This window comes from Camelus ferus, chromosome 10 (assembly GCF_009834535.1).
Source record: "Camelus ferus isolate YT-003-E chromosome 10, BCGSAC_Cfer_1.0, whole genome shotgun sequence".
Lineage (NCBI taxonomy): Eukaryota > Metazoa > Chordata > Mammalia > Artiodactyla > Camelidae > Camelus > Camelus ferus.
In genome coordinates, this window is record NC_045705.1 from 39,355,843 (window position 1) to 39,378,980 (window position 23,138).

The 23,138-nt window shown below is 41.2% G+C and overlaps 1 protein-coding gene and 1 long non-coding RNA gene across 26 annotated transcripts in view; one reads left to right on the top strand and one right to left on the bottom strand.

The window, feature by feature from the left end:
- Positions 1-23,138, bottom strand: part of DLG2 (discs large MAGUK scaffold protein 2) — a 1,704,777-nt gene that overhangs the window by 183,854 nt on the left and 1,497,785 nt on the right. The window contains exon 1 of one of the 25 annotated variants that reach the window (XM_014560893.2): positions 13,309-13,591. The exons of 23 other annotated variants lie outside the window; for them this stretch is intronic. The gene's annotated coding sequence lies outside the window, so the exon portion shown is untranslated. Of the gene's footprint in view, positions 1-12,496; positions 12,886-13,308; positions 13,592-23,138 lie in introns of those variants that run through there. One more of the 25 variants, XM_032488782.1, reaches the window with a different exon arrangement.
- LOC116666404 lies at positions 12,296-20,592 on the top strand. The gene is made up of 3 exons (XR_004323230.1): positions 12,296-12,553; positions 19,018-19,123; positions 19,820-20,592. It is a non-coding gene; the product is annotated as an uncharacterized LOC116666404 (long non-coding RNA).

Below are 23,138 nucleotides of genomic sequence, written 5' to 3' on the forward strand. Positions count from 1 at the left end.
TGGAGAAGAAAAGACTTAAGGAACCAGAAAGAGGGCACTGAGCTACTGGTAAAAGTAGAACTGGAGTATGAGGGAGAATCCTGCATGGAAGAGACTGGCAGAGTTGGTTTTGGGAGAGAAGAGATGGGCTCCCCTTCTTCCCTCATCCACTCGTGGGTTATCCTCTTAGGTCAAGTCCTGGAATAGGCAGTCCAGATACAACAACAAATAAGGCACAGTAATGGCTCTTAAAGATGTTAAGCTGCAGGAATAAAACAAGGATACAGCTACAACATAGCTTAAATCGAATGAGAGTACAAACAGGGGATACACTTAAAGATCAGATTAGCTCCTGGGTGCTCTGTCCCTGCCGAGGGTGACCTGAGACATGTGACAGATACCGTGATTTGGGGGTTAAGCAAGCTCAGAGAAGGAGAGATCCGAGAGAATGTCAAGATTAAAGAGTCTACCATTTTTCTTTTATCTTTTCAAAGGCATGTGTTGTTGAACCTGCAATAATAAAAATTCAAACCATCTTGTGCCCTAGACAAGACAAACTCAGACCTGGTACGCCTTTGTTCAACCATCAGATAACCTGCCTAAAAGAAAATGAATACTCTCTATTGCTCTTTTTAGAGGTTCTCTGGATGTTTTTTAGAGAATGAGGAGGGCATTGCCATAGAAACATGGGGTTGGAGTTCTGTGACCGGTGTAGGTCTTAGCAGTGAAGACAAAGAAGGGGCAGCCCAGGGGTGCATGTGTTGGGAGACAAGTCAAGTGCTACCACATTTCACTGGGATTTTTCTCAGGCTCCTGCCCAACTTGACCCACCACCTCCCCTATGATTTGTATAAACAGTTATATGTCAGAGTCTCTGCTTCGTGCCTTCACTGGCACTGTTTCTTAGATCATTGCTAGACAGGTCTTGTTATCAAAAATTTCCTTATAGAGAACTGAAATCTCTTTCTTTTAATTTCCTCTCATGAGACCTACTTCTGCCCTCTGCAGTTATATAAGCTTATAGTCTCCTATCTCCTTAAAAGGCTCTTTTGCTTGAATAACGTTGTCACTGCATTTGCTGTTCTTATTTGTGAACGTAAGCATCCCGGCTTCTTCAACTAACCTTTATCTGTTAAGGTTTCCAGACTTCTGTTCCCCAGGTGGTTATCTCTAGAATCAACTTAATTATAACTTTCTAAGAAGTGACCCCTGTACTTAGCACAAGACTCTACCATGGGCTGAGAAGAACTGGCATCCAAAAGAGGATCGTGACTTCCCCAAAGTCATGCTGGTGAAGGTGGAATGGGCACAATTCAAAGCCAGAGCTTCAGGCTTCAATGCCAGTTCCCATCCAGCCTATAAATACAGATGAAGAATACAGTCCTTTTCATTCCCTCTCCTGCCTGACCTTAGACAATGCAATAGTCTCATTCCAGTCCTGTTGGCCTACGGTCAGTAATCTTCTTCTGAATCCAGACATACACTGGCACTGGCCTGGGCAACCTGGGAGGTATGGTCACCCTTGCATATTTCCTCAGGCACATCTGCCTTTTAACAGTTAAAGCTGCATGTATTGATAGGGGTAAATCAAGAGAATAAAATAAACAAAATGAATCAGGAGATTTATTTTAAGAAGAGATTTCTTAAAATAAGCTTTTGTCTTTTTTCTACATTGAAGATTAGATAACTTTTTCTCAGCGCATCCAATGAAACTTCAAGTGCATTTTTCATTCATTTGCCCTTTGAAATTGGATTATCGCCATTTAAAGGTGACATGTAAGTTCTGTCATACCTACTTTTTTTACAGCTATCTACGTATGTGACAGTCAGGCTGCTGTACACTGCTGGAGGACGCGGAGCTGGTATGATGTTACCACATTCTCTAATTCACCTGTAGGCAGACCTCTGTTTTCATTTCTATCAATCTTGAGGTTTGGATTGAATTTTAGTTTCCTAGTCCCCAGGACACAAAGGGGCATTTCTATGTGGTCTTTACAAATACTTATCCAGAATACGAAGTTGATCGCATGGCAGTCAGTCCAAAAATGCAACCAGCTTATCCAAAAATTTTAGGGTCTATGCTGGGAAAATTAGTGCTGCTTTCTCCAGAAGTAGCTAACTTACTTCTAGTTGGTCCAGGGTCCTCTATTAGGCATGTGCAGAAATTAAAGAGAGAGAGAGAGACATGGCCCCTGCCCCCTATTCATGTCACAATCTCCTAAGGAAACGGAGTGAGAAAACAGAATGATGAAGCTCAAGCTGAAGTCCACGGAAGAAGAAGAGCTTTAAATGGACAGCACTGGTCATGTCTGGCATCACAGATGTGGTAGACATTGAAGCAGGGTAAGATTTTCATAGAAAAGAGTGGAGGGCCTTCTGACTCATGCAAAGCAACACCCAATTATTAATTTGTACTGTGCTCTTACTTTTTTCCAGGCCCTGTGCTAGGTTCTGAACACACAGAAAGAAAAATAACACATTCCGCCAAAAGCTCTGTATCTGAATACTCAATATTTACCCTTAGACACCATAATGAGTTTTGGTATATACATTCCTTATCTGTAATTTAGTATCAGAAAGTGCATCTATGCCACAGACAGAGACAAATCCCTTTGGGCTCTCTTACACGCACATATTCATGAAATTCTAAGTTTATGTTGTCATAGATGAAAAAATTTCATTAAAAAACTCAGCAAATTCCATCTGGTCTGTGAAGCAGGCTATCTAGGGGATATCGCGCATGTTTTTACAAATTCATCCCATTGGCTTGCTCCTGGGTGGGTAACTGATTACCTAAGAATTCTGAGGGACAGATGGATTCCTTTCTATTGTTAACCACATATATTCCCAAAAATTTATTTGAGAAAAAAATTGACAATGAAAGCAAATAAATATTTCCAGTAATAGTATACTATCGAGGAGTGACTTGATTAAAATCTTCTCCTTAAAACAATAAAAATGAGGCAAGTTTTTGTTTGTCTTGGCTGCTTCAGTATAGTGTGGATCAAAGGCAAGAGGACTGACTAGATCACCTGGCAGAGCCTTCTCCAGTCTTTCTATTCCATACTTTTTAAGGTATGATTTCTATTAATATAAAACAAGCACCTGCAAAGGACTGAAAGAGTGTTCATAAGACTGTAATAAGAAATTTGAGGAAGGGCTGCTCAGAAGTTTTATAAATTTATATGCAAAAATCAGGTTCAGATAACCATAATTTAATTAAAACAATTTTAAATAGAAGGAAATGTTTTTCTTCATATTTTATCTCTATGACGACGAAATAGGTTTGGAACAATGCTATCTTATACTAATTAAGAACACAGCCTCACAACATGGCCTTCTATGAATATTAAATGCAAATGTCTGAATTATCTCGTTTCAATTAGGCTGCTGCATTCCTGGCTGTCGGTTATGAGCAAAGACTGTTTTGTACATAGAACATGAATCGAGATTTGTTTCTTAAGAATTTGATAAAAGTAGGGGAAATGAAGGGGAGCCCACTGCTTGAATCACACACCCTGATGTAGAACCTGGAGGTCTGTATCCATTCATTCATCTTTCCATCCTTCTATCCGACATTACTGAGCCCCTCCTATGAGCCAGGCAATGGGAGGACAAAGAAAAATCTCTGTCCTTACTAATGAGCTCCCTCTGGTGATGGCGACCCACGTAAACAGATAATTATGAAACATGTCCAGAGCATCTGGGATGTAACGACGAGGTGGAACCCACTGGTGGGGAGTGGGGAGAAGAAGAACGTCTTCTAGAACGATACAAGACAAACAACTAATGCTAATTTGTGTATTTATTATTTTATTTATTGTTTATATCCCTACTCATTTTCCCTCTCCTGTTATTATTTTGATGTAAATCATTTCATCTGTGAATATATCAGCGTGTATTTCTAAAAGATAAGGACCTATTTTTAACATTACCACAATATCAGCAATTGTGAAATATCAGCTGAAATATCAGCAATAGCATCACCAAATATCCAGCTGGCACTGAAATCTCCAAATGTCTCATGGATGTCATGAAATTTTTTTACAGATTGTTTGAATCTGGATCCGATAAGGTTCACTGATTACAATTAATTGACTTGTCTTTTAAGTGCTTTCCCCATGTTTCTTTTTTCTTTGTTACTTGTTTGTTGAAGAAGACTGAATTTTACAGGATGAGTGGGGAATGAGACAAAGGAGAAGGGAGTAGGGAAAGTTTAGAAAAATGGGATGCCAGGGGCAAACAATACTGCAGAGGCACTGAGGGCTTCCCTGCTTTCCTTAAACATACAAACTCTGGGGTCATTTTTGTTTGAGAAACACTGCTTAGTTTATACTATCTTCTTACAATGCCCTTCCCTGTGTGGTTAGTAAATTCCTGCATCATCTTCAAGTCTCAGCTCCAGAAATTATCCCCCAGCTTCTCAGTCCCACACTGCCTCCATCCTCCCTCGAAGGGTGCGTTATCTGGTGTCTATCAATTAACCATGCTAGATGTCAGGCACACAAGGATAACTGAAATCAAACTCCTGCCCTCAAGAAACTCTCTAGGGGGTATTTTTGGCAAGAAAGGAGGTAATGCCATACTCTGGCCCATAAAGGTACACTTCCTCATATAATTTAGTCAGAGCAAGTACATGCTCGTTGTTGTGTACGGCATAAGCTGGGAAGCAGAGCTAGGAAAAGTTAGATTTGCTAGAAAATCAATAATAAACAGTCTTGCTCTTTCAGTTTCCATCTAAAGATGGAAAGCAAGACTTCGTCAATAGGCTAAATATTTAGACTGCGTGCTTTATTGCTTTTTCTAATGTTCCTATGTTATGCAATGGTTATAAGACAACTAACATTGGAAGATTAGATAATCAAATTATGATGAGTTTAGCTACTTCCCTGTGGCTCAAATTTCCACTTTTTATACTGCTGTTGAAGCAACCGAAGCAAGCAATATAAAAATGTGTTACCCAGCCATGTTTCTAAATGATGCTCCTGATTGGGAAAGGCCCAAGAACACTCTTTTATTCACTTAAGGGTTGTCAGTATTTCCTTGGGTTTGCAAATTTTGGCCTTTACAAGTAAAAAATGCACCTTCATATTCACCAGGCCAGCACCTAACACAGAGTCTTGCATAGAAGGGGCAAGAGTGGGCGACTCGTGGGCTTTCCTGCCACTTTCTATCCGTGTGATGAAGCCTTGTGTGCTCCGCTCTCCTCACGGTGCCGCTACGAGAGGTAAACGAGCTAATGTGTGCCAAGTGGCAGTAAAAACACGGGAGATTTTGTTATTATTTGCTAAATAAATGAACTTTAAAAAAATGTATGTTCTGTCCTATCCTTTATTCCTGCCTAACCCCAATTCCTGGCCAATCTTTCCAGACAATCTCAAATAATATCTCCTTTATCACTCTTTTAAAAATTCTACAGAGCTGTCAAACATTCTAGCACTGAATTATACACGGTTTCTGTGTCTGAATGTTATTCTCCCCCATTGTAGCCATAAGTTTTTAAAAAATAAGATGGGTCTTAACAGAAATGATGTCAAAATATTTAACAACTGGCTGTGCCAGGCATGAACTCTTTAGTTAATCATCAGTTAATCAATTAGCTCTTTAGCTGTTTGATCACGGAGATGTGTGAAAGGCCTGGGGAAGGGACTGGAGCCGGGGGAGGTCTAAAGCAGCTGGGGTAGGGTGGAGGGGTACTCAAAAGGCACAGGGCAGAAGAACGTAACCAACAAGAATGTATAGGTGTCAATGGTCTAAGGACTAGGAGTACCATATGCAGCCTGAGTATCTGACCTGGATTCTTTGATGCCTCTTTGGCATCCCCTATTTGTCAGGAACTCAAATTACTGTCAAACTTACTGATGAGGTGAAAAATTCAGCCAAAAAACAATTTATCTTGCCATTTCCCTATTTGTACAAGGAAACCTCAAAACTAAACAAAGAGGAGTTTATCTGGCTTGTGCTATGGGAAGTAAAGCTTTGTCACAGGATAATGGCACCTTTTAATTCTGGGATGATGTATGTGCTTTTAAATCGACATTATCCATCAGCCTTCCACTATTTTTAGTTGCTTCTTTCTCTGCACTGAAGAGCTGTCTAATCTGAAGAAGAAGAAATCAGTGCCCTGGGGAGCATTTCCTACATGATCACTGCTGCCTTCTCTCACTCAGGCCTGTTTTCCGAGTCAGCCTCAGGTTCCTCACTGACACAGCTGGGCTGTGACCAGTGCCGTGTCTGGCTCCAGGTTTTCTGAACAGATTTGCTGCACCAGAAGCAAATGGCAAGAGAAAATATACTTTGATTCTGTTTGTTGCCATTATTGAATGTTCTTTGGAAAGAAGCTAGATGAAAGACTGTCTAGGGCCATGCTCATTAAGTAGGTAGGTTGACAACATTTAACAAGCTTCATGAGTAAAAAAAACAAAAGGGTGCTTTATGATTGCATTTAGATGGCAGAAAATTGTGAAAAGTATGAGCACACTTCCTAAAGAAAGTAATAGTCTTGTCACTTCTTCTACGCTGCAAAACTGAAAAAATTTAAAAAATCCAAAACATAGTTAATTAAATTTGGAGTCAGGAGTTTTAGTAGAAACTGTTACCAAACCCATCTAGTACATCTTATCCAAGAAGTATTTTACTTCTTTAATGAAAGAAAAAGTAAGTATTGTCTAAGGCTGAAGAACTGAAGAATGGAGAAATTATATAAACTGTGAATCACACAGACACCAAAGTTTAATCTAATTTTGCTATGGTACATTGATATTTGGCTAACAATTATTTTATTCTAGTCTATTTCATTCTCAATGTGATATATACTACACAGTTGGCAAGTAAGCACATCTATTCAAAGGTACCCCCATTTGTCTTATACCATTTTTTAGCATCACAGATTTCATGAGTTCAAAATCCAAATATATTTGAGGCACTGGGTGAGTCATTAAACTTCCTGAATAGGTTTCACAGAAGCAAAAAAGCAGAAAAACAATGACAATGGTATTGTCTAGCTCTAAAATACTATACTTTTGAAGCAACGGACCTAAATTTAAAGGTTAATATTAAATTGAGTTCAAGTCTGTACTCACATTGTAAAAAAAAAAGACATGTGACTGTGGTTTAGCTTAAATACCCAGCTGCTATCATCCAACAGCAAGTTTTGGTGAAACTGATACGTTAGGGTTTCTGTTAATTATACCACTGGGCAGATGGCTTCTGGCTGGCAACTTTTGAAATAATGCCAATATAAAGACAAACAGAGAGTTAAACAATTACCTGGTTAGTTTTTGTGACTGTAGAAAGCTTTTTTCTCTGCCTCAGAACCTTTCCCTCTTTCTTATCTTTTGGCAAACCCTTTCTCACCGTGGAAGTCAGTTTAAAGACATGCGCCATCATATGCTTGGCCTTCTTCCAATTATGTTATGTACTAATTCTAGTGGACATTTGTACATTACGTGTTGTACATATCACAAGTGGAAGAACACAGCATCCATCATCACCACCGTCCCTTCCTAACAGCAACAGTGGCCAGACTTTGTTTGGGACTCATGAGGTGATGGGGAGGCTGCCTATGTCTAAGCTACAGAATAGGCTGGTAATCCGGTTCTATGTTCATCGGTAAGCCAGTCCATTCAAATTTTAGGGACCATTCTCAGGATCTCTTTCTGGCTGGATGTGACTAAGAAAACAAGTTGTCCCAGAGCCTCTGACAACCGTTTCTGGGACCATGGGGGCAGTTAGCCTTAGGATGCAGCTAATAAAGAAACAGGCAGCATGACAAAACCATAGGAAACAGTTTCCCTGACAACCTTGTAACCCACAGGATCAGACCTCTTGAAGCTGGCTTTACTGCTGTACTTTTAGGTTACCATCACCAGTACATTCCCTTCACTGAGTAAGTCAGTTGGAGTCATGGTGTCTATTCCTCGCAATAGAAAGAAAACTCAAGAGCCTGTTATGGCACAGCAAGAATCACACTGCGTTAGAATTGTGGGCTCATATGCCCATTTCCCTTGGATTATAAATGCCTTGAGTTCAAAGATTATGATTGTTCACTTTTGTAATCTCAATACAATACTAGCAGAAAATGTGGCACTAGTCTGTGCTTAATAAGTGATTAATAATAGACAAAGAAACAAGCAAACAAGTAAATAAAACAAGCTAACCTGGATTATTCCAATCAGAAAACAACCCTTCCCTAGGTATTCTGCATCTTAAAAAAAAGTTTGACTGGACTCTTCCTACAGAGTTAGACATCTGCAATGTATCCATAACCATGTCCTACTCTAACTCAGCTCCCTAAAAATGTTTTTCTCCTTTTTCCTCCTAATTATATAAACAATGCATGCTCACCACAAAAGTTTAAACAACACCTAAAGCATAAAAAAGAAAGTAAAAATCAGTGGGATTACCACTACCCAAGGCATACACTATTAATAGTTTTCAATGCAGAGATTAAATAAATTTTATTTTGTTCCATTTAAAAAAAATCTCCCTGTACCATCCCTACCACTGCCTCAGCTAGGCAAAACAAATGTGTGACCTTAGTCATCACAGAATCATCAGTTTAACTGCTGTTATTTTCAAATTGGAGGATCATTTGATGTAGGCACACTTATGTGCTAAGATTTTACTGAGCCAGATGCCTTCACACGGATGAAGAAATAGCTATTTACTGGGACATGAGTTATCTCATTCACATTTTCCCAACAGCCTTGAGACAGTAATTACTATACATGCTTCATACCTAAGGAAAGAAAGGTGGAAGATTTGGAAGTAGGAAATACATCCCAAGATGCACTCTGCCTTTTCACCTAGAAAAGTACTTGATGAAGAGCAACAAAAAACAAAATCGAAAACCACTCTGTTAATTGCATAACAGCTTTCACTGCATTAAAAATAAAACAAAATCAAGCCACAAAACCCCTCAAGATTCTTAATAACTACAAAGATTTTGTTGCCTGGAACTCCTGGCTGCTAGTTCTCCATAGGTGGGTCCTTCTCTCCAATACAAAAGAAGATGGAAAGAAGCCACTGGGAGAATGAGGTGCTGGATGGAAGAAGGAGCTGTAATAAGGATGGAAGCCCACTCAAAGCCACTGATCGCCATTTCTGCTTTTCATACCAGCCCAGAGGGCAGGGTTCACTGGGTTCCTTCAGGCAGCCTTCATCAGTCCCCAGCACTAAGGGTACCACAGCAATTTAAGACTAGAGGAAAAAAAGGGCACCTGAAATTAGCAATAGACACTCTGAGCAACTACATTTTCAAATGGCATAAAGGATAAACGGCAGAGTTTTATCCAGCTGACCCAAAAATCACCTTCCAAAGTCAGCCTATGCCTCTGAATGGGAAGAAAGGCGAATGTCTAGCCTTGATAGACCAGGTTGCTGTCAATTCCAAAATGGAACTTAAAAAGCTTTTAGTCTGAGATTTTCATAGCTTTGACCACTTTCTTGTTAAAGTGATTTCTTTTGGCTCAATGGGGAAAAGGTCAAAAGCAAAAACAAAGACAAACAAAAGCCCCACAAAACCATCCCACTGGAATTTTAGCTTCATTACTCTGAAGTACAGGTGAACATCCTTCAGTGTAGAGCAAGGCTGTCCCTAACAGTTCTGGGGTCCCTAGACCTGAGCCAGCCCCTCTTCTCTTCCAAAGTTCCTCCTGCACCACAAAAGACCTTTCCTGCAGATGCGTGGACACCCCAACTCACAAGTCCAAGCAGTGCTCAACAGCATCCCACCCCCTGACCCCACCCCTAACCCCATGCAAATAGCAGCCTCTTGGGTTTCCTCATGCCCGGGGTAGGCACACAGTACAACCCTTGGAAGTGGGCTTAGGACTGTTTGGGGAAGAAATTCTGGGGTCCTATTTACCCTGAATGTGGTCTAGAAATCAAGATCCAAATGGGCCCCTCCTCTTGGCCCAGAGACGCCTCTAAAGCCAGAGGCACAGAGGAAGGTTCCCTAGGTCAAAGGATGATACTAATTCAGGGCAACCTTTAGATCTTACCTTGAATTGGTAGATTTGTGATCTTTTAAAATTTCATGTCTTTTTATACTAAAGTATATACTTTGGTGAGAATTGTAAAAATGGCTCAGGAAAATGTGACCTTGGTTGGCACAGATCAAAACTGGGAGACATGGAAGTCTCCAACTTCATATTTTTTTGTACTCCCTAAACTCTAATAGACGTTAACTATGTGGGGAGAAGAATCAAGGGAGCCCAAAGGGAGCCATGCAGACCTGGGAACATTCTGTTGGATCACCCCACCATGGTGGTTACAGTCCAGCTTCTGGAATCAGCTCAAATTCTAGCACTGCCAGATGCCATTTAAACTGGTAGTACTGAAATAAACTTTTCTCTAATCTTGTTTCCTCATTTGACAATGTGAAGCAAAATAGTAACCACCCGGCAGGGCTGTGATGAGGAGTAAATGAGAAAATGCACATAAAACATACAGCACCGTGCCTGGGGTGTAATAAATGATATTTACCATTATAATCAGGCACTTTAGTGCAATGTCAGGGCTGGAATTATGGCCTAATCGTTGTTTCGCAAATAACTTAGAAGGCTACGCTCTATTATCTGGCATCCGTTTATCTCCACACTCCTCCATTTGAAATCAGGTTTATTCTTTGAATAATTATGTAAGGACTTCAGATGCCATTTTAAGGATTAGTGAAAAGTGAACCAAAAGGTAATAATTCTGTCTTTACTAGGCTTCCAAGACAAAAGCAAAAACAAAAAGTCTAACTGAAAGAAGTACATCTTACTAACAAGAAAATATTTGATAATCTTCCGATTTGCTGTGCTTGGTTGGTTCTTTCAAAACCAACATCAGAATGAGTTAATGTATTTTACATAATTCTACCAATAACGACTACCTTTCACTGGGTCCCCTTTGTGCCAAACAGGGCACCGTTTGCTATACGTACCCCATCTACCTGATGTAATCTCCTTTACTTCCCCTCCCCATTTTACAGATAAGGAGAGTGAGGTGGAGACCGTAGCAGAGCACAGCCCTGCTCTTTCCACCGCACACCGCTGGGGCCAGGTCTCAGAACAGCTCCTTTAAACCTCTCCCCCTTCTGCCCTCCAACCCCTCTCAAAGAAAATCACGTGTCATGTAGGCAAAATGTGAATGCCTCTTTGGCTTTTAATCCTTCTTTGAGAGACATGTCTTTCGGTGTGTATGCGTTCTCTCAGAAGGTTCTTGTCACAGTTTGTATCTGTCTTGCTGTAAATTTAATTGAGAATAACTCATGCTAAATTTTCTTTTGTTGCTATAAATAGCTTATTCTTGGTGGGTGGAGAAGATGGAAAAACCACCACCAAACAAGAAAAAGCTCTGTTTATTGAGACTGGTACATTGGCTTATTTCTCCATAAAACCATCCTGAATCAAAACTCAGATACTGCTGCAAAATAAACCAGGGGCTCTGGAAGGACATTTTTTAAAAAATGTGGTACAGTGACATTCAATGTACAATACATCGCAAATACTTCACAACTACACTGCTCTTGGCATGAAGATACATTAACACTTTGAGGAACCTTCAGCTGTGTGTCCTGAGCTTTACACAGCATTGTGTGCTTGCTGGACAGTCAAACACAGATGTTGGTTTGTACCTGCAATGATTCACTGAATTTCCTCTTAATCATTACTGCTGTAGCCCAGAGGATTTGCGCTGAACATAAGACAAAAAGACATTTTACAGACCCCTTGTGGGGCAGCCGTTTGTAGATTAGAAACCAAGTCTCAGGTTACACACCCCTCAGTGCCAACCACAATACATCACTCCTCTGCTCTTTAAGCAGAACTTATTCAGAGAAATGGAAAATATGGAAAAGCTATTTATGGACAAAAGAAGTATGCCTGGAAAATGTGTTCCTGAAAAAAAAAAAGATATATTCCATATTTCAAATTTGCCAAGTTTTGTTGCAATCGGAAAGTGTACTAGGAAAAGAGAAACAACTTTATTGGAAGTACAGTGGTACTGAACAAAATATTAATCCGGAAAAAACAAAGAGCAAGCTAAGTACCCGGTGGGGGGAAAAAACATACTTTTTCGAGGAGATGCTAAAATGAGTAGTTGCTTTCCTTTAGGATAAAGAGGATGTTCTTGTCAGATCTATAGATTCTACCTCCAAAGAGAAAGTACAATTACGCATAAAGTAAATGTTTAGGACAGACAAACAGTTATGGGTGCAGAAGACAGTAGTTCCTTGAGGGTGAAATTAAAGCAAATGTCAACAAGCCAGACACACTTGAAACATTCAGAAAAATGTCTTGCTATTCCTCTCCATATATAATATGCCATATGACACCACAGTTAAATCTGCTACTGCAAAAAAAAAAAAAAAAAAAAAAAAAAAAGGTACATCAAGCTGTTAGTTTCCATGAGATTTGGACAGAGGCAAACAACACAGCAGAAAACAGTCCGAGAAGGTACAGCGTTTGCTTCTTTCCTTGTGAGGAGGAAAGGACTTCCTCTGGCTAGCTGACCAGGAGTTAGCACTCACCCTGCTTGGAGCCAGGACCTGGAGCACACCCAGATGCGGACCAAAACACAGCTTCAGGTAATTATTAATGGGAATAGGAAACTAGAGAAAACAGCCCCAAGTTACCCAAACATAATGGTCATGCTTTCTGCATTTGTCTGTCCGGCGGGAGGGTTGTACAGCTCTTTCCATAACGATTCAGTCTTTTCTTTCCGTCCCTCTCCCGCACCACCAACAGGCATGCCAAATGCAAATCTGCTCAGATTCTGACCCCATTCCGGCAAAACGCAGGGGCTACCCCCATACCGAGTTTCACAGTCATCTCCACAATGACAATTATTCACAGCTCCTCAGTTCTGTTCACACAAAAGATTGCGATTTGAGTCTTGCCTTGTACAGGTTCAGCTCTGTCGGAGCTGGTTACCAGGCAAACGGTCTGTTTTAAGATTTACCGATCGCTGGGGAGGGTAAGCTGGGGGGGTGGGGATGGACAAACCGCCCTGTACATACCTCCTTTCGGCAGCTAGGAAAAACAATTTCGTGACAAAGAGACTTGTTCTTTTCAAAGCTCACCCAACAAATGAAACTGACAGAATGAAACCTGAGAAACTTTAGCAACCAAAGAAAGCAGCCTTCCAAGGATCAAGGTGAATAATTGATTTGTCGGCTTTTGTTTCATCTTTTAAGCTATTTTGCTCATTAAAGAGAATTGTGGAATTTGTCAGAAGCCCAAACACTGACACACACTTCTGACAGCAAGTGCATTTTCCAAACTACAGATTCATTTGCCAAGCTCATTCAACAACGATTAGCTGCAAAGCTAGGGAACTTACCGAGCACAAAATTATTGGAACAAAGCAGGGAGGAGGCAGGAGGCACCAAAGGCAGCTTCTCCGTCTCCTTGGTGCCAGGTTCTCCTGTCTGCCGTCCGGTTCCCACTTGCCTTTATAACTAAGACTCCAGCAGAACTCACTAGCGAAACCTGATGAATTATAAAACAGCCCCTCCTAGACTCTCATATTTTACATCACAGGGGGTGACCATGCAGCGTCCTCGCTCCCTGGGTACATATATTTCCTTGGAACTCATCCTGATAAATATATCAGCCTTAGAAGCAGTGACAGTAATTGGTGTTTGGGATGTACCAGCATTAACCAATAAGATGCTTTCCCACCATCAGTACTGCACCCCCATCCTTGACTCGTGTTCCCCTACACCTTGTTAAGGTGGATCCACCCAACCCAGTGTGGGGTAGGCAAAGATGGCAAAACGTAGAGGAAAGCCCCCTGCATCTCCAATGCACACATAGCAAGGCATAGTACTCAGGTTTAATTCTCATAATAGTTCTGTAAAGATCAGCCCTCACATTTGCATAGCCTGTCACAGTGTACCGAACACTTTCACTCTCCCTGAGCCTCTCAGCAACCAGGAAAGGTTCAGCAGCGCTACAGTATAAATGAGCCATCCGAGAAGTTAAGTGACTTTGTCCAGCGCTCAAAGAAACGGAGGGATGCAAGGAGCCCTAGCAGTTCAGGAGTTCAACCTGGTCACTGTGTGGATGAGGAACCCGTAGCAAGAGAGAGAAAGTGACCTGCGCCGGTCACACGGTTTCCAAGTGTGATTTGAGGTTGACCCAGACCCAGGTCTTCTGAGGTGCATCTCTATCCTACTGTGCTACCTCTAGAGCATGGAAGCTCTGAAAATGGGAGGACACGCAGAAATCGGAAACAGTATCACTGACTGGCCAAAAACCATTAACAGGCAGGCAGCATGGAGGAGCAGTGACCGAGTTTTTTGTTTCCTCTCTGACAAGGTCAATATAACCTCTTTAGGGTCACTGAATATCAACACCAGAAATCATGTTTTTGATAATAATGGCTACTATCAAACACTTCTCATGTGCCAGGCAGCGTTCTAGGTGCTCAGGTTCATGTAATCTTCATTTAATCATCAGAACATTCATATGAGGTAGGTGTTATCATGAACAAAATATTGCAGATGAAAAAAACTGAGATTCAGAGAGGTTAACACATTCAAGCAGGATCCCAGCTGCTCAGGGGCAAGACTGGAATCAATTCCAGGCAACCTGGTTTCAGAGCCCATACTCTTAAACCTATCATCCTATCTCAGGCAGTGTTTCACATTCAACTGTAGGGGCACGTGAGCAATGTGAGGAAATGTATTCACTATGCGTTTTAGTAGAAATTATAGAAAGATCATAGGTTTGGGACCCAAATCAACTTGTTTGTTTAAACCCTACCTTTGCCGCTGGTAATACCATGGTTGACTTTATCTATAAAGTGGGTATGCTAATTTTTACCTTGCAAGAGTAAGTAAAGCATATCAAGGAAATGCTGTGCCTGGTTTATAATGCACACTCCCACACTGTTGGCTAGTTTTTCTTTTTGGAAAATGGATTTCTATCTCACCTTCTTTTAAAACTGTCTTTTAAAAATGCCAACTAGTATTTGCCAAGGAGTCTTCTAATCCTCAGCCTGTAAAGAAGGGAAGACAACCCCAGAGAGGCCCATCAGCCAGACGGCAGAGCATCACTAGGAATACAGGGACTTTCTGCCGGAGAACGGTGGGTCTGGGCACTCTTCTCTGGCTGCCAGTTCAGCTCCCTAGCTTCTCTCTACTTTATTTGCACTATTAGTCAAATGAACTCACCAGCCCAGGAAATATAGCATGCTTGCTGTCCACAGTGAGACCAATGTGGCTTCCTTCACCTGTTTCAACCAAGCACCTGCCACATTAACAACAACGAAATTTTGCACACAGATATACATCTACTGCCATTAAGTCAAGGTGTGCCAAGCAAGGAAACAGGTATCTCTGTCTGAAAGGTTCCACTGCAAACTCCTGTCCTAAATCAGTATAAACCAGGATTTGTCCACCTACAAGGTCCCAGTCAGGTGAGCTTGTCCATATAAGAAACCGCCGTCTTGAAGGTACACAGTCAACACTCCTTGAGAGACATGAGAGGTAGCCCTCTGTGAGACACAGTGATCCTACAATTTTCCAGGCTATGCAGCTTTAAACATGAGAGATTTTCCTTGCTCTGTGTTTTTAGAGAATGACTGAGTGGCCAACTTAATTTGCTCACATACAGACTACTCTCTCTTGTTTATTTCTGACTCTAAGCATCTTATTAGGGGATATGGAATATATGTGGAGGAGGTATCCCCTCCTTCAAGACTGTATTTAATATTAGGCACTGGAGGAGAAGAGGAATGTGACATAGCTGAAGGGGTCAGAGGGGAAAGGGACTTGAATTTCTAAACAGGAAAGAAAAGCCAGGTATAAAGACCATGTGTGGCAAAGAGTAAATGATAACTATGATTACAAGATTAACGGTTACTGCCAATATCGAGCGCGGGTTACCCACACGTGGTCTGACGTGGCTTGGTCTATTCCAAGTCTTCCCGTGATTTCCAGCTCCTTGGTCTACCATGATCCCCAAAAACCTCCTCCAGAGCCCTTTCTTTTCTGTCCATTTCCCCCTGCTGCCTAGCTATTCCCCCATCATGACACACCCCGTGAAAAACTGCTATAGATGAGCCTTCATATAGTTTTTATATCGTAACACCTCACTCTGTTCCCCTGTCAAGGATAATAATCACAACACATACTCTGTCACAACTGCCACCTCCTGCCACCAATACTCCCGACATAATGAACTCCGTGGGGCCGGGAAGCTGTACCAGTACTTTGCTTACATGAGTGATGGTGCTAATATTTACTGACACTTACTATGGGCTGGCAATGTGTTTAAACTTGAGTCGTGTCTCCCATTCAACCCCCACAACATTTTGAAGTGAGTAGTACGATTGTCTCCACTTTACAGATGAGGACTCTGTGGCTGGTGGGGTTCGGGGACTTGATAATAAATGGCTCAGTCAGAATAAGGACTGAAGTCTAAGACTGCAGAGCCCATTCTCCTAAATGTTAAATCCACAGCTTCCAAGAAACTGAGGTGACAGAGAACATAAAATATAAGGGTCCGTTCTCACCGTTTTTACCTCTTCACATCCCACTCGCTCCTTCACTGCCTTCAGTCAGGCTTCACCCTCCCGACTCCGCTAGAGATGCTTTTGTTAAGTGGTAACGTGCTCAGTACCAGGAGCAATGGCCAGAGAGGAGTCCTCGGTTTACTTGATCTCTCCACGGCTCTTTGACAGAATTAACGACATCTTCCTGAATCAACCACTTTTTAAATGTGGTTCCTGAGACCCCCTTGCTTTCTCTCCTACCTCACTAATCCATCCTTCTGAGTCCTCTTTGCTGAGCCCTTCTCCACCTCCTGATCTTTCAACCTTCTTGTGCCCCAGGGTCATCGTTAGACCTCTCTTGTTACGTTGACTCCATTGAACATCAAGTATCAAGGCTTAAATGTCATCTATGGATTAAGGACAACCCCATGTAGATGTCTCGTCCCGACCTGTGCCCTGAACTCCAGACTTTCACATCCAGCTGCATCCCATGTCCGAGCATCTCCACTTGACTGTCTAACAGGCTTTCATATTTAAAATGTCCAAAACCAAACCTGTGGTTCCCCCACCACCATATCTGCTGGACTCCCAACATGCAACATTTCAAAAAAATAGCATAATCATTCACCAACTTGCTCTGGTCAAAAACCTGGGAGTCATTCTTGGCTCTTGGGAAAAAAAAAAAAAATCTTACATCCCACATCCTGCTCATCAGCAAATGCTGTTACTTCTGTCTTTAGAATAGACCTCAAATCTGTTCTCCACCTCTACCTTTGGTCCCTAGTCTCTCCCACCATCCCCTCTCATGTGGACGACTGCCATCACCTCCTAGCTGGCTTCTTTGCTTTGACTATTGTCTTGCCACAAATCACTGTCTACACAACAGCCAGATTCTTTTCAAATAAAAATCCAACCCCAGCACTCCCCATTCTGATCCCTTCCGTGGCTCCCTTTTCCCTGAGGATTTGCTCCTTCACTGCAGTCAGGATTCTGCTCACATCTCCTCATGGAAGGACTAGAACAGGGCCCACCACGTAACAGGTATTTAAAATGTTTTATGCATGTGCTCAGGGTCCCATCTTCACTTCTTTTTAGTTATATGGCCTTGCATAAGTTGCTTACTGTCCCCAAAGCATAAATTCCTCAATCATAAATTTTCTTTAAAAACAAACAACTGTTACATTCTCTGGTACTTTACAATGTATTCAGCCCCTCCTGTGAATGAATTTGACACAACAATTCCATGAGTTTGGTTAGTGATATGGGTTAACTTGTGTTCCCCCTAAACTCATAGGTTGAAGTCCTAACCACCCCACCCCCATACTTCAGAATGTGACCTTGTTTGGAAACAGAATTGTCACAGACGTAATTAGTTAAGAAGTCGTATTGGAGTAGGGTTGGTCCCTAATCCACTGTGACTGACTGGTGTCCTTACAAAAGGGGGACACGGGACACATATGCGCACAGGGAGAACAGCATGTGAAGGTTGGAGATACGGTGCCAAAGGCCAGGCAACTACCAGAAGCGAGGAGAGACGCGTGAAACATGAAACTTCCCAGGGCCTTCAGAAGCATTACTTCATGGTCCTACTGACACTTGGGTTTCAGACTTCTAGGCTCTACAACGGTGAGACAAAAAACTTCTGGTGTTCTAAGCCACCTAGTTTGTGGTACTTTGCTATGGCAACCCTAGGAAATTAATACAGTCAGATTATTATCCTCATCTGACACATGAAGAAACAGCAGGTCAGAAAAGTTGAGTAATTTGCCCCAGGTTTCACAGCTACGAATTAGTAGGGCCTGGATTTAAATAGAGATCCATGTGACTTCAAAGCCTGCTAATGGCAGTAGCAGTGGTTCCCAGAGGCTGGTCCCCAAACCCTGTTGGTCCAGGCGGGATGAGAAGAGTAAAGAGAATGCAGTGATGTTTCATTAAGCAAAAATGACCTTCCTTTATTAGGAGATTATGTCCTTTCTACTGTTTATTATTTCTTCTTATTGTTTTTGCTAGTAAATTGTCTTTTTATTTCTAAAATGATGATGAGAATATATAGTTTTTTGTCCTGTTTCTTAATGTCCTTCATTTTATTGGCAAAATAAAAGTTGGCAATTCTTCTGGCCTTTAAAAGTTTATTCTGAAAAGTTTCTGGTCTATGAAACGTAAAAATCTGGAACAACTGTTCTAATGCAGTTCTTTTTCAGCAAGTAAGAAAGCTCTTCACGTGTAGCCACATTTGGTGGTGGGAAGAAGAAAGCTTTTCTCTCAGTCAGTTGAAAAGGCCCCTCCCCGCTCAGATATAAAATGTCTATGCTAATGGTCAAATACTCATCTTATTACCAATAAATTAATTTGATATAATCCTATGTAACAAATTTGTATAAGAATTTAACAACATTCATAACTGAATTCAACAAAATTCAGACTTTTTCTCAGTCTTGACATCACCCCCTCCCTCACTACCCCGCTTCCTTCCTTCTTTCTTAGTGAAGATTTTCTATTTCACTAAATTCTTGACTTGCTTTTGACTTAATCCATTTCTTTTGGGTTCAGGACCTGTGGATCCGTGCAAACGTCTGAGGGTTAAATGAGATCACCTCTGTTGAATATCTGGAACATCGCAAAAGCTCTCAACAAAACGCTTTCTTCAGAGAAAGAGGTAAAGTTGTACGCATCCAAGAGGGAAGCTGCTTTAGGACCACAGGAGACTTAGAGCAGCTGAATGGCGGCAAGATCGGCCAACCTGAAGTGTTAATGAACCTTCTTTTATCCTTTTGTTGAGCTTTCAGTGACCCACGAGATAGGTTATAGAAATTGCGGTCAATTATTTTTATGAACTCATGTTCTTGAGTATGTGCAGGCTCATACACGTGCACACACATAAACACAGAGAGAGAGAGAAACCGGAGTATACTGATAAATCATATACATCAGCATAAATTTGATTGGTGTGTGTGTGTGTACCTGCTTCAGTTTCTGAAGAACCCAGAAGGAAAAAGCCTTTACACATATAAAATTTTGCTTCCTTTGTTTTACCTTTATCTGGTCCCCTGTAATTTAATTCATGTTCACAAATTTGTCCTATCCTGGGAAACCTTAGTAAAGACAATCTTCAACCCATCTCTTTGCCAAAGTTATCTCAGACTCCATATCAATGAGGGGAGAATTTCTTCATCCATGAATATTCATGGAGGGCCTATTATGTCCCAGGCACTTTATTATTATGTTGAACGGCAGACAGTCAATGAACCCAGGGTCAGACTTTGTCCCCTAAGGGGCTCTCAGTCCAGGGAGTAACAAGCAGATAGCAACCAACACAGCTGCACGGCATATTTTATAAGCACTTTTTATTTAGGTGCTACAGATGTCTAGAGGAAAGGCATCTCACCTAGTCTGGGACGTGAAGTTCAGAAGGCTTTCTGGAAGAGGTGGTGTCTAAGCTGAGTTTTGATGGATGACCAGGAGATCTAATTAAGAAGATTTCCAATCAGAGTGAGAAGCATGTGATGTGCAAAGGTCAGGAGGTAAGGGGTTGACCATGGATCCCTGGGAGAGTGGAATTTTATTCATTTACTACTTAATAAACCAACTACACGTGATGGGAAAAAGACTAACTTCAGAGTTTAGGAATACCAGAGAATAATCATTCCTTTTTCATGAACTTCTTCAATGCAATGAAGGTTGAAGTGGTAAATGTCATGCTGTATAGTTAGACAGTCCTGATTCATTCAAGCTGACCTTCACAAGTTGCTTAACTTCTCTGAACTGAAACTTGGTTCCTCATCTATGAAATGGAGATAACAGTACTTATCATACAGCTGTTGTGTTATGAAATTAAAAATATGAAATATACTGCTTCCGACCTGTGACAAAATAGACACCAGAGTAACTGTTACTTTATGTCTTAAAAACACTAGTGTCATTCTGAAAAAGAACCTACATCACTCAAACCAACTCTTGTTTCCCGTTGGGATACATTAATTTATTTTCCTTCTCAACCAGTTTTCTCAAAACTTTGTCGACATCACCGTTTAAAAAAATTATGAGCACGCTTTCCATTATCTGAATATTATATATATATATATATATATATATATATATATATATATATATATAAATTGTAGGAGGTACAACCATATTACTGTGGCACAGTAAGTACACAATAAATCCTATACCAAAACAGAAACTGACGGCTGAGATGAAAAGTTAATATAAAGAGAAGGGCTGTCATCTTGCATACCCTTAGCATGCATACACCCGCTGTGGAGAAAACTATGAGCTCCTAGACGGAAAAGACCTAAAGTCATTTACTCATGTAGCACCTAGCAGCACAGACCAAGTACAGTCAGCCCTTTGCATCTGTGGTTCCACATCGGTGGATTCAACCAACTGCAGATTAAAAAAAAAAAAGTTCCAGAAAGTTCCAAAAGCAAGACTTGAATTTACCACCCCAGCCAACTATGTACATACCATTTACCTTGTATTTACAGCTACTTACATAGTATTTACATTGAACTAGGTAGTATAAGCAATCTAAAGATGATTTAAAGTGTACAGGAGAATGTGCATAGGTTATACGCAAACACTACTCCATTTAATACAAGGGACTTGCGCATCCTCAGATTTCGGCATCCACAAGTCCTAAAACCAATCCTCTGACCAACTGATGACTGTACTAAAAGATGTCTACAAATTAAAGTGACAACGCTGGGTGCTAGGAAAGAATTTAAAAACTGGGTGGCCTCCTAATGTCACCACCTGTCCAAACCAGTTTTCATCATTTTAATTTTAAAGTATACTTTATTAATAATAAAAGTGTAACATAGGGGAAATGTTAAGTAACCAAAATGTAACTGTCGCCCTTTCTAAATGTCCATTCTAAATGTGGCAAGTAGTTAATGTATTTCTTTTTTAGGGGGCAAACAGTAATAATAACCATTTGCAAGGCACTTATAAGGGGCAGACACTATGCTAACCCTCCACATGTACTTTCTTATTTTGGTCCTTGCTGTAATCAGACCACCACACTGCATCTCTCCAGAGAACACTGAATGTATTTCAGTGTATGCTAGGGGCCTGCAAACCACGGCCTGCAGATCAGACCTGGCCCACTGTCTGATTTTGTAGCATCTATAAGCCAAGAATGGCTTTTAAATTTTTAATTGATTGAAAAAAAATCAAAATAAGAATAATGCTTTGTGGCACATGAAAATTACATAACGTTCAAATTTCAGTGCCCCAAAGTGAAGCTTTATTGGAACACAGCCACCCCCATTCATTTACGTAGTATGTGTGGCTGCTTTTGCACGACCACAGTAGACTTGATTAGTTACCGTAGAGACAGTGTGGCCCATAAAACCGAAAATATTTAGTGTCTGACCCTTTCCCGTGTTCACAATCTGCTGACCCCTAGAGTATGTGAATCGAGCCCCTGGAACTGCAGGTTGCAGCTTCCATGGTTGTAAGTCATGGTCCAGGTAACAATCCCATATGGAAGTGGAGGCTCAGAGATGTTAAATCAGTTGTCCATGCAATTAGGAAATAGCAGAACCAGAGGCTTTTCGGGCAAATTTTTAAGGCTGAAATATGCCCTTGATTCTACCCAGAGTTCAGGAACCTTGTCTCTGACGGTCTCTTCTGGCTGTATGACTCAGCCAGCTACTGCCAATGCAACTTCCCCACTGGCTCCACAGCCTGCTCCGTGCTCTCGTGCCTAGGTTTTAATATCCTTATGGCTCAGGACAGGGTAGGGTGGGGAATGGGTCAGTGGAACAAAAGCACAATTCACTCCTTCGTAACTACCTCCCTGAGACTCTCAAAGACACACTTGGCCCCTGAGTCTGAGGCTTTGCCGTCTCTGGCTGAGCTGAAAGTGATGAAAAGGACATGTGACGGAATGCTGGAAACCTCATTACTGGCTCTCTGCCTACAGAAACTCAACCAGCTTATCTTCTCTCCCAAGGAACTTCAAACTTACGCTGGCTCAGCTGGTTCTTTCCAGGTGCCTATAACAAGCTCTTCTGCCCAGATGAGATCAGGAGTTGACAGACCAGAATCCACATATATTTTTCTATCCTGGAGAGTATGTCCCTTTTTCTTAACCCTCATTGTTAGAAATCCTCCCAGGATCTCAGCCACTTCTGGGTTGTAATCTGAATATTGTAAAAAGTGAAGTCACAATCATTTCTTCCCGGACAGTATCCTGGAGGCCCAGATACATTAACATAATTTCCGTGGCTGCCCAATTACAGCCAGAATTTCGCTTCTAAGCAAGAACAACTAACACTGGCAAGGGATCAACTATGCAAAGTTGCAGCAACAGCTTTCATATAGGCTAATCTCATTCAATCCTCCCAGCAAACAGATTCATTATTCCCATTCTAGAGATAAAGACACTAAGACTCCAGAGGAATTAAGCAGTGCATACTTTGTACGCACCTGGTAAGTGGGAGGTCTGGGCTTTAAACCTTAAGTTCTCTGACTTCTAAGTATCTGTCACTTCAGAAAAGGAGCCCTCAATGAAGATGTTAGGTTTTGGGGTTTTTTTTTTTTTTTTTTTTTTTGCCATGATATTTATTAAAAAGCGGGCAAACTAACACCCCTTCCACTCTCTTTCCCGAAATCATGGTGTGATTATTCTTTATAATTGGGACACAGCACAGTACGATAGAATT